The sequence below is a fragment of the Macadamia integrifolia genome, unplaced genomic scaffold, assembly GCF_013358625.1.
Source record: "Macadamia integrifolia cultivar HAES 741 unplaced genomic scaffold, SCU_Mint_v3 scaffold938, whole genome shotgun sequence".
In the NCBI taxonomy this organism is placed as follows: domain Eukaryota; kingdom Viridiplantae; phylum Streptophyta; class Magnoliopsida; order Proteales; family Proteaceae; genus Macadamia; species Macadamia integrifolia.
In genome coordinates this window covers 1-11,629 of record NW_024870587.1, presented here as the reverse complement: position 1 = coordinate 11,629, position 11,629 = coordinate 1, and the positions used below count along the sequence as shown (strand labels likewise).

At 36.6% G+C, this 11,629-nt stretch overlaps 1 long non-coding RNA gene across 1 annotated transcript; it reads left to right on the top strand.

Annotated features, from left to right (window-relative positions):
- Positions 1 to 3,536: 3,536 nt before the first annotated feature.
- Positions 3,537 to 4,585, top strand: LOC122070495. The gene is made up of 2 exons (XR_006137800.1): positions 3,537 to 3,707; positions 4,280 to 4,585. It is a non-coding gene; the product is annotated as an uncharacterized LOC122070495 (long non-coding RNA).
- Positions 4,586 to 11,629: the final 7,044 nt, after the last annotated feature.

Here is an 11,629-nt window from a genome sequence, read left to right as displayed (position 1 = left end):
CTTAAGGCTTTAAAACGCATTGTGCTATATTAAGGAGGTTAGAGGTTATTAACTTACCTAGTAATCTCTCCCTAAATGGTGTGGGACTAAAATTTACACATCTTCATCGATTTCTAAAATGTAACGCCCTATCCTCATTAACCTTAAATAATATTGTCCTCTTTGGCCCATGGACCTCAAGGCTTTAAAACGTATTGTATCATGTTAAGGAGGCTAGAGGTTATCAACTAGCCCAGTAATCTCCCCTTACGCGATGTGTGACTAAAGTTCACACCCTCACTAATCTCCCAAACCCCCTATTACTGATCGTATTCTTGGTGGGGATACCTCACCGATCTCCTGAGTGGGTCTAGTATTTGTCGTATTCTTGGGTGTCACAATCTTCCCCCCTTTTGGTATAACATCCTCGATGTGGCCCCACACATTGTCAGGGTCTACTCTGATATCATTTGTAACACCCTAACCCCATTAACCTTACACAATATTGTCCTCTTTTGGCCTATAGGCCTTAAGGTTTTAAAACACATTGTGTTATGTTAAGGAGACTAGAGGTTATTAATTAATACAGTAATCTCCCCCTAGACAATGTGAGACTAAAGTTTACACACTTTAACTGATATCCCAAACACCCTGGTACTTACCGTATGCTTGGTGGGGACACCCACCAATATCCCAGGTGGGTCTTGTACTTGTTGTATTCTTGAGTGTCACAATTGTTTCTCTTTCGGCACAGCCTCCCTACTGTGTGTGGGGCTACTTTGATACTATTTGTAATGCCCCAACCCCATCAACCTTGCACAATATTATCCTCTTTGGCCTATGGGCCTCAAGGCTTTAAAATATGTTTTACCATGTTAAGGAGGCTAGATGTTATTAACTAGCTTAGTAATCTCTCCCTAGGTGATGTGGGACTAAAGTTTACACACCTTCATCAATCTCTCAAACACCTTAATACTTACCATATTCTTGGTGGGTACACCTCACCGATCTCCTAGGTGGGTCTGGTACTTATCGTATTCTTGGGTGTTACAACTTTTTCTCTTTCGGCATAGCATCCTCACTGTGGGCCCACACGTTGTTAATGTCTCATTTGATACCATTTGTAACACCCCAGCCCCATTAACCATAGGCTAAAGAAGATAATATTATGTAAGGTTAATAGGACCAGAGCATTACAATTTTTATATGCTCTCTCTTTTCCTTTTATGAAAAAACAACCAATTTAAAAGGAAACGACTTACATGCCTTCTCTTTCATCATCTAATTTAGAAAGTTGTGCACTTCTATTAAAATCAGCATAATTCTCTTATCTATGTCAAATTGATTTGATTCCAATGCCATTGGAAAGAGTACTCAAATATCGTAATTTATTATGTTTTTAAATTTCGTAAAATTCAAGTGGAGGATACCTAAAAAATCCTATAAATTCACATTTTTGGCAGAAACAAGAACCATCATAATTCTCTGATCAATATCAGATTGAATTGATTCTAATGTCATTGGAAAGAGTACTCAAATATCCAATTTCTTATGTTTTGAGATTTTACAAACTTTAAGTGGAGGACACCTCAAAAATCCTATAAATTCACATTTTGGGCGGAAACAAGCTTTTGGTACCATACACGACAGTTGCATTGAGATTGTAACTTTCTCGTTTGAACTCGGATTGAATTGATTCTTAGGGAATTGCAAATTTTACTCCATAGATAGACTCTATTAGTCTTGAGCTTCATCTGATCTTCTATCAAAGACAACTCAAAACTCATGAATGTTATACTCAGTGCCAGGATCACAATGTAACTCAACTACAGAATTTGACAACAATACATGCAAGTGTGCTCAACATAATGGTTGCTCTTATGATTCTATGGACTACAACTTAAACATCTTCCATCATAATATTTCATTTGTAATGTTTCAATGGAGTTGAACCATTTTTTCTTTTGAGAAGAGTTCATTAGTCGACTGTGCCAGCTAGAATGTTTTCGAATATTTTAGATTACCTTCAAAATCATGGCTTATGATCCAAAATGCCTACAAAGTGAGGTGATAACCATGCTTTAGCATTATTCGTAAAATTCTTCGTTACTTCTCTTGTATACATGGACTTCCAAACATTTATGAACTAAGATTTTCATTTAGACATGTTACATCTTTAAGTCCATGCATTTAATTTATAAGCTAGACTACATTACAATGAATAAACCGATAGAGGGGAAAATAGAATCTTTTTGCATGATAGTAGTCTTTTAACCATTACTCTCCCTAATTCTGAATATCCGAAAATATCTTCAAAATAATGACTTTGGATCCAAAATGCACACAGAAATGCGAGATGCTCACCATGGTTATGTTATATGCTTCATTACGTACATGTGGACTTCTGAACATTTATAAACTATTACAATGTCATTAATTAAATATGTTACATCTTCAATTCCATGCAATGAATTCATCAGCTAGATTGCACTAGAACAAATAAGTCATGGAAGACCTATATTATTAACATTTCTTACCCTAGAAAATTTCTAGTGTTCAGTAATGATGTATCTAGTGATCATTATTAGGTACTCTAATCATATAATTTCACAAAAAAGGATGATAAAAGCTCCGAAATGCTTTTTATAGGTTTTATAGTATTGTTAATTATGAAGTTGTTGTAATAGCTAACGTACACACGATGCTTGCATACTAATCATCTTCTACTAATTGAAAAGACCTGGCAATTAACTTCTCAACATTTATTGCAAAAAATTCAATTATTTATTCGACATGGCTTGTTTATCTTCTATTTTTCCTTTTAGGGAAAAAGGTTCTTTGAGCCGCTACGTAGTTAATGCTAACACATCTATGTCTTTCTCTATCCTCTTCACATATAATGATCTTGCGGCTCTTCAACACATGCTATCATTTACCATACTTCATTGGTGTGTGTCTCTGCGGCACTTGCTCAAAGATTCCTATCCCTTCTTTCTATTATACAAATACATTAGAGGCAATGTTTTGAGACCCAGTCCATATTTCAAAGCAACCTAGTGAAACCTATTCACTAAAACAGGTAAATTGTCACCTAGAAACTAGTCACTCGTCTTCTCTAACATGCCATTGACTTAATCTGACTAAACTTATTAGGAACAATTTTGGTGTCTTTGTCACCATCCAATAAACAAATTGAATGACAGATCATGATTTAAAACATGATTTCAAGACTTCAGATTCATGTATAAATAATCGAAGAAATAAATTGAAAAGATTTTCTAAGATTTTGTCTATATATAGTACTTCATCAATGTGACCAATTTGTAAATAATCCAAGAATTTAATGTAAATTTACTATCAGCTTTCTTATATAAACCTCATCATATCCTCAGTGTTTCATCATGTTTTGGTTATCATAGCTAATGGAGAGATTAAACAAGTGCCCTACTATTAGGTGGGCAAATTTTGGTACGTGCCAAAGGAATGATTTTTGTTTTCTTTTCCTTTTCTTCCTTCTGTTCTCATTGTTTTTAGATTTACAGTTGTTTTAGAAAATTAGTTAGAATATCTGATAAATGCTGTTGGTCAATCCAGATGTAGGTTGGAGATATTACACTACAGATGGTTGGACACAAAGATCATTGTTCATGGCATTTCCTAGAGTGGGTCTATTGAGTGGGTCTGCTACTTCTGCTGATGGCAATGCCGGAGGTGGAGCGATAGTAGAGGTAAAACTTGCAACATATTCCTCCTAATCACTTTTTATTTTTGTTTTTTTATTCTCTTCTTCTTCATCTTCTTCTTCTTATCCTTCTGGTTTGAACTCTGTACATTAAAATCTGATTTTTTTCGTTTCAAGTTCCAAACCAAACTGCATTTCAGGTTGACCAACTCCATCTTGGTTTGATGAATCCATCTCACCAAGACGAGATTGCAAAAAAGATAGATTGTGTACAGCCTGGTGCAACTTAGGTCAAATTAGGCCTATAATTTTTTTTTTTTTTTTGCTAACGACGGGTATCTAAGCCTTCCGCCTCACTAGTCCCATGGGCCCATACTAACCCCACAACAACATGGATTGAGTCATACCAGGGTTGAATGAGAACCATTTAACTTTCACTAAAAGCAATGAAGAGCGCTAAACACCCCGGTGTGAGTGGGCCAAGGTGTGCCTAGTGCGAGTCGAACTTAGGACGTCCGAATTTATGGTTCGTACCAAGTTCATTGCTCACCAACTGTGCTACTCCCTTGGGTTTATATCAATTTTTTTTATGTTTTAACTGAAGCTGGGGGTTTGCAGGGTTGGGCCAAGAGAGGATCTGAAGCAACTTCATTGATGGAGGACTGGAGTCTGTGGTTGAACAGGGACAACATATATACCATGAACAAACGCAGCCATAGAGAATTTTTTTTTTTTTTTTTAGTAAGGTTTAGGGTGTGCACATGAAGGTATCTACCGTTTGATATTGTTCTTACTTTGTTGATGTAATTTGGGATGTCCTCCCTTACAAAGACTATTTTCTTTGGTCTTAATGAAATGTATAAATGTAAATAATTAAGTTATCCATGTAACAATGGAAGATGATGTTTCTATTTTTAAAAATCACAATTTGAGTTTGAGCTATTTATTTTTACATTTTTTTAATGTATACCATTTGATCCAACACAGGGTTGAGACTTGAGGATGCAAAAGTAATGTCTAGAGTAATGGTACATATACATGGATATACATACGATGTGTGTTAATACAATAGGAGATATTAGATTAAATTTTACACATGGCTAATCTAGAATATGTTTTCTCTATCCAATTGTAGGAAGGGACATATCATCTACCACGTAGCAGAATACATGTTATGTAACATTTGGAAAAATAACTCATAATAATAATAATAATTATTATGTATAATAATAATAATAATAATAATAATAATAATAATAATAATAATAATAATAACAATAATCTATGCATGAAACCGCTTTTTAGAATTGGAAAATGAGTTAATTCATCTCAATTGTGTGTTGTATACACCTACCATATTCAGCTACCAAAACAGGTCGTGTATATAATAAAATTTGATCTTTTAGTTGTTAGTAAGTAAAAAGTGTGTTACCAAGAAAAAAATATATAATAATCAGTGCAGCTTAATCGGCAATCGGCACCATGGATTTAGCTATGTATAGGTATTGGTATAGGTATTGGTATCCATTAATACTGATACAATATTAATTTGGATCAGGTTCATCATTTTTTCTTTTATTTTTCATAAAAATGTACATAATTTTTACTATTTTGCCCCTAAATCGATATTGATAAGCAATCTGGATTGATCAAGTACCGATATTGGTCTCAATCAATACCAATACTATACGTCCGATTCAGCCGATCCCAATACTTAGAACCACGGTCGATACCCATGATAGCCCGTCTTGTTTTGACCTCTACAATGCCCCTCCAACCATGGTTTAAGATGTCAAAATCGGTCTTGTCAATGGATAGTGTTGATACAATCCAATCCTGATCCAGATTGATCCATTTCCGATATAAATACCCCTACTTGTCATAAAACAAAATCGTTATTTTTTAACTTAGTAGTTACTACCCTTGATCTGTACTGAATTAGCGCTACCGTATCCGCAAAAATATTGGGATTGGACAAAGCTGATACCGATCCAATCCGATACTCAAACCATGCCTCTGGGCTCTGACAACCCTGTGTCGTAGAGGAATATTCTTGACTGGCATCAGGATCTGATACCTTAGAGAAGAAATGTTACCCTTTGGGTTAGTAGGGATAGCCGTTCCTTGCATATATGTAAGGTGATTCTCAACTAATACTAAGCTTAAAAGATGATTGAAATAAATCGATCTAAACCGGTGTTACACACACCCTAAGTTCCCAATTGAGAGATTGACAATATCAAAATGCAGAGAGTCGCAACTGAAATATTGGACATAATGGCCCAGATCTCCTAAACCAGTCCTACACTCTATTTACAATGCTTAGTAAGTCCTCATAATACTCCTCCACGGAAATGGATTCATTTGGAACCCTCTTGAACATCTATTATCTGGAACGTAAGATCTATGCCTCGAATGGCTTTGCCATACCAACATAATACAAAAGGCCGGGGCACAACAAAAAAACCCAGCTTCTCCTTCGCTTTCCCCTTCTTCGGCACCCATCACCTGAAAAGTAAGTAAAGGATAGCTACAACATAGGAGCTAGTTTATAATTAGTAAAAGTGGGAAAGAACTCTGTAGGTCTAATATAGATAATACCAGCATACATGACCAATGGAAGGACGCACAAGAGCATCTTCAATGCATGGGTTGGGGAGCACGGAGAAGAATTGAAGACTCAAGAGGAAAGAAAGAAGGGGTGGATTTGACGTTTTCTCATTCAAAGGGATTAGGCTTTCAATGAATTGAGTTTCAAAATTCCTAAGCTAAGTAAATCGATTCACAAATCTGATCATGATTGCGATTAAATTCGCCAAATGGCATAGGATTTGGCTTTTATCATACAAAACAGAAGTATAATAAGTATAATAACAACTATTTCAGGTTTTTCATCAACGTCGGAGAAAAAAAAACGAGAAGCAGAGAGAGAGAGAGAGAGAGAGAGAGAGAGAGTTTACTTCCTCCGGCTTTATCAAACTGTCATTGAAAGGGAAGGGGCCAGGGTGACCGGTGACTTGGCATTCATGAATCAAGATCAGACCTTGATGTCGACGACTCAAGGTCCTGTCGAGCAGTCATCATTCGAAGGTTGCCGCTTCTATCCCTGCTTTGGCGAAGATAGAAGAGAAACCAGCCAAAATAGCGATTTTTAAAAGGGGGCAAGAGTGTAATTTCGATTCTGTTTTTTGTGTTCTCAGAAAAACGCGAAGGCCAAGCAGTATGAGTGTTTTGACGTCTCTTTGGAGATTGTATGGGGGTTCACATTTAAAATGCCAAGAAAAAGGGTGCCAATTTATTTGTGTTTTCAACACAATTTTAACTAACAAATATTCAGTTAACTCTCTACAATGGGAGAGTAGTTACCCTTTTTCAAAATCCCACCACGAGTCAGAGCAATTAGGTTTTAGTATTGATATCAAATCGATTGTATTAACAAAAAATTTAGCGAAGTTTTAGCTCTGCTCTTCCACAATAGTCTTCCCTTGAGCCCAAAAGCTTTGGGCTGGCCAACTCACCTTCATCAAGATGCTCACTACACTGCCTACTACCATAACACAGCAAGCTTATGCAGTGCACGGGCATTGGAGGTGTGAAATTTCTGTAAGTGTTGTCCCAACTTTAAAAGTACCTCTACTAGTATTCTTTCTTAAAGTTGTAGGGCTTTGGGAGTAAAAGAAATGAGTAAAGATTCCATATGTTTTAAGTACCCCTCAGTTTATTCCTAGAGCCAAAAGTCTTGCTCTCCAATGCATTGTTTGATAGAGTTAAGACTGGATTGTCGAATTGGAGAGCAAACTTGTTATCCCAAGTAGGTTGTTCAGTCCTAATCAAGTCTGTTCTTAACTCTATCCCAACATATATGATGAGTTGTTTTCTTTTCCCTTATAGATTGTGTGGTCAATTGAACTCTATCAATACTGCTTTTGGGAAAGGGAAAGAAGTTTCAGACAGAGAGGTAACCATTATTTCTTGAAGTACAATTTCTAGGCTGAAATCTATAGGCTTGGTACCCATCATAGTTTAATTCAGAATAGAGCTTTTTGGTTCAATTGGATGAATCTGTCAAGGACAACATACATAGCAGCAAGGATGGTGCATCGCCTATTTCTCATTTCTTGTTCTTGCTCGAGAGCCAAAACGAACACGCCTGCTACCTACCATACTGTACCTTCGACCAGGCATTCTACAGTTGTCGAATCGGAACCAAATTCTGAAGTTATGCCTGAGTTGAAAGCCAAATATTTTTGGGCAAAAACAGGTATACCAGGAATGATGGTTCGTCTTCCTTCTCACAGCAATGCAGAGCTGGCGACAGGTGCTTATTCAAGACCAAGATTTAGAATTATAAAAGAGCGGGGGTGAGTTCCTGCTGATGGCATTGCCGAAGGTGGGATCTGTCCTATTGCAGGTTGTGTTTTTGTTTTTGTCCTTTTTTTCTCGCTTTGTACATTGATTTTTTTATTTTCATTCAAATAAATCTGATCTTCTAGTGAAAAAAGCCAAATTTTTTTGGGAATATTTCCCTCCTCAACCTGAGATTACATCTGAAAAATGGTTCTTGGATCTGGAATAGCATCAAATATGTTCTCTCATTTTTTAAGCAACTAGGATTCAGTATGCCTGCCTCAATCCCTCCACCCATCATTTCTTCAAGGTTTCTGAACTTGTTTCTAATAGCATTTGGAACCAACAACCCAGTACATTCAATTTTTCCTCATAGTATTGCAAAGCAGATGTTAAAGATCCCTCACAGTTGGAATTCATTTCAGGATTTCTGGTTTTGTCCTTCCAGCAGAAAAGGTACTCTGATTACCAAGGTTGCAGTTGTCCATTTAGTTAGATATTCACATCTTGTTGGAGATCAACATCACTGTCTGTTTTGCATGGAAGGCCCTATGGAAATTGAAAATTCACTCCAAGTTTAAAATTTTCTTTTGGAAGATATTATTGATTGAAGGATTGTGAATGTGGACCCATTATAAACTTTTTGTCATTCTGAAGTAGAATCTTATTGGCCCCTAATGATTTCCAGTAATTTCTATGTACTGTAGGTGCACCAGAAACAGGAAGGGTGAAATGACTGTCATACACCTGTATACTCCCTTGCGTTTCCATTGCCCCTGCACTGGTGCAGAGACCATGCAGCCTGCCAATGATCCCCTTCCTACTTATAATTGGGGAAGAACATATAGTGCATCCTCCCCTCTTTATATGACCATCTTCATCAACCCACTATTACCCACCCTATCATTATATGTGAGATAACTCAAAGAAGCTGGTTGGTCCACTGTTATCATGATTAATAATAACTTCTGTAGGTTTTTTCTTTTCCCTCATAAAAAGATAATAACTATTGTGGTTTGCCTACATGGATTTTGGTTTCACAGAATGCACCCAAGAAGCAAGATCACAGAAATTGCTGTTGGATTTATGGGCTAAATTAATTATTCGGGTTGATTAAATGGGTGAGAGTCAAATTGCATGAACCGGTTCGGTCCACTCTCAAGCTTAGGGATATGCTGGCTCAACCCATTGTGGTTTAGGGTTTTGAGTGCAGGACAGTATTATAAATACTAGGTTTTGGGTCCCTACAACCATTATTCACTCTTCCCCACTTTACCACTAAAGTGAGAGAACCAAGGAGGTTTAAGGGGTTGTAGAAGATCCATAGCCAAGCCAATAGAGCGAAAGTGGGAGTAACCAACATCAATCATCTTCAGCATACTAGGTGAAAGGTACAAATCGATCCTCCATAATTTTATTAGATTCGTGTTCTTGTTTTTCCTGTGTGGTTTCCTCCATAGGGTTTCAATCTCAAACCCATAGGGAGTTCTAACAATTGGTATCAGAGCAGACCACATGGGACAAGAATCGATTGAATTTTTCTTGTACATGAAGATTTTGATTATTACTTAAAACCTGATTTGATTAAAAATCATGAAAATCATAAAAATCGTAATTTTACCATCACTTAAAAATCCTGTATGGAAAAACTTTCTTCACGAAAGTTGTAGATCACGAGAAGACGGTCGCGGCGGTATGCCGCACGTCACCGGAAACCTCCGGACGCGCCGGCACGCGCCGCCGGAAACCGGCTGCCGGAGGAGAGAGAAAAAAAATTCAAAAAAAAAAAACGGCGGCGAGGCATCGCCGGTTCAACTCGAAAACCCTACCGATTCGAACCGGTGACACAGTGGGTCAACTCATATGTACTATTTGACTCGGTCAAAGGTTGACCGGGTCGTTGACCAATTGACCCGAATTTGACCCGGAATTCATATGGCCGAACCGGTTGGTCTTGATTGATTTAAAAAAAAAAAGACTTGTTTGGTTTTTGTTCATTTTGGGTTTTTATTTAAACTACTTTAAATTTCATTTAAAGGTTCGTTTTAAGGCCAAATTGGAATCTGTTTTTTGCGTTGGATTCCTTGTTTCGGGCCACATTTAATGATTTAATTTTTAATATGACATATTTATTTGAAATTTTATGTTGTATTTAGTTTCAATCATTGAAACAAAAGGGCGTTTTTATTTAAACTACTTTAAATTTCATTTAAAGGTTCGTTTTAAGGCCAAATTGAAATCTGTTTTTTGCGTTGGATTCCTTGTTTCTGGCCACATTTAATGATCTAATTTTTTTTTTAATATGACATGTTTATTTGAAATTTTATGTTGTATTTAGTTTCAATCATTGAAACAAAATGGCAGAAATCAATGCTTTGAAAAATATATATGTTATTGGTTGCCATGAAATTGAGAAGTTTTTTTTTAAATTGAGATATATTAATATGGAAAAGGGTGTAAGCTTCCGCTCATTCTTAGTTGCAAAGTAATTTTGCTTTAGGAAACCATGAAATGATGAGGTGGAATCCACCAAAGTGGTACATCTTATTATTTCATGATTTTCCACAGGGAAACAATGTAGGTGACATTTGCCCAAAGGTGATGTCACCAAAGGTTAAGAAAATGACAGTAACCTAGAGGTTCCTAAGCCCAAAGGTGAGGGGATTTCAAAAGTTATTGTTCTTTTCACAGTAAATATAAATTTACAAGAGGACCAGTGCATTCTTAGCCCAAAGGATAGGAATGTAGTTGCGGTTGTGACTCTTGTATGGTTATTGTTGTCCTAGTGACATTTATATGTATGTTTTGAACATAAAGATATACATCTCCAATGGGAAAGATATGATAGAACTGAGTGAAACCCACCAAAGTGGTACATTCAGTTCGATTGTATCTTCTCCAACAGTAAAGATGATACTTTCCCAAAGGTTATGTCATCAAGGTTTGAGGATAATTATCCACATTTCAGAAAGGGACATTAAATTTGGAGTTCTTTTGCCCAAAGGTGATTGAATTCCGAAATTAATGTTGTTTTCACAGTTAAAAGAAGAATATAAGAGCATCAGCTAATTCCTGTCCCAAAGGATAGGGATACATTTTTAGTTGTAACTCTTATTTAAAATATATTGATAGTATTACATGCTTTTATATTATGATTTATATTTTGATATTTGGCATGTATTGTGTTCTTGTTACTGCTGTAGTAAGATGGCCATTCCCTCAAGTTATGTGTCTTCCATCCCAATGCTCACTGGTACAACTATCAAAAGTGGGTGGAAGAATTAGAATTGCATTTAGGTCTTCCTGACTTAGACTTGGCACTTAGGGAGCCTAAACCTGAGCCTCTCACAGACTCGAGCAGAAGTGCTGAAAGGACCAAGTTTAAGAAATGGACTGAAGCAAACAGAAAGTGCATACTGGTTTTAAAAAGGGCAGTTCCTGAAATTATACGTGGGAACATAGAGATCAAAGACACTGCAAAAGAATTCCTGGATGCTATTAAAGGTAGATTTCAACACAACAAGAAAGCTGAGAAAACCACATTGATGACCAGGCTAATGAATACAAGGTATGATGGATGTGGGAGTGTTAGAGAATACATTTTGGGTGTAGCTACTGATG